Raw genomic sequence first — 899 nt, 5'->3', positions numbered from 1 at the left:
AGACATTCTGAAAAGTGCTGGAGGAGCGCCTGGGTGGTTCAGTCGGTTAAGCATCTGACTCTTGATTTCAGCTCAGGTCATGATCTCACAGTTCGTTAAACCAAGCTCCATATCGGCCTCTGCACTGAGCATGGAGCCTGCTTGGGATTTTCTCTCTCCCTTCCTCTCTGCCCCTCTCCCCTGCTTATATGAGCACTCTTTCTCTCTCTCAAAACAAATAAATAAACATTTTTTTAAAAGATTGGCTTCTGGGTAAACATATTTTTAATTTTTTTAATGTTTATTTATTTTTGAGAGAGAGAGAGAAAGAGAGTGAGTGGGGAAGAGGCAGAGAGAGAGGGAGACACAGAATCCAAAGCAGGCTCCAGGCTCTGAGCTGTCAGCACAGAGCCCGATGTGGGGCTCAAACCCATGAACCATGAGATCATGACCTGAGTCAAAGTCAGACGCTCTACCAACTGAGCCACCCAGGCGCCTCTGGGTAAATATATTTTTTAAAAATGTAAAAATAATAACTGGATATTTCTGGGATAAATTTTATTTTTTCATAGCTAATTAATTTATATTGTTTTTTGTATTATGTGATGATGCTCAAAGAAATCCAACTCCCTAGAAAGTATACAGATAAGGAAAAAAAAAAAAAGAACATTGTTGTGCCTGAAAGTAGTTCACTGCATCATTGTTTTGAGTTAATTCTAGCAACTGTTCTAATGACCTAGTCCATTTGTCATAAAGAACTAGTTAGCCAACAGTTTAGGCATACATATCATGAGTTTGCTGAATAGTTACTGAAAATTTATCTCGTACACTGAATTTATCATTTGAGTTCAACAATATTAACTTCAAAAGGTGGCTTCTTAGTAATATTGTGTGTCTTCTAAACCAAAAAATAAATGTAT

The 899-nt window shown here is 37.7% G+C and overlaps 1 non-coding gene across 1 annotated transcript; it reads right to left on the bottom strand.

Annotated features, from left to right (window-relative positions):
- Positions 1 to 388: 388 nt before the first annotated feature.
- Positions 389 to 473, bottom strand: TRNAQ-UUG (transfer RNA glutamine (anticodon UUG)). Its single transcript has one exon. It is a non-coding gene; the product is annotated as a tRNA-Gln (tRNA).
- Positions 474 to 899: the final 426 nt, after the last annotated feature.

This window comes from Panthera uncia, assembly GCF_023721935.1.
Source record: "Panthera uncia isolate 11264 chromosome B2 unlocalized genomic scaffold, Puncia_PCG_1.0 HiC_scaffold_25, whole genome shotgun sequence".
NCBI lineage: Eukaryota > Metazoa > Chordata > Mammalia > Carnivora > Felidae > Panthera > Panthera uncia.
This window is presented reverse-complemented; position numbering and strand designations above follow the sequence as displayed.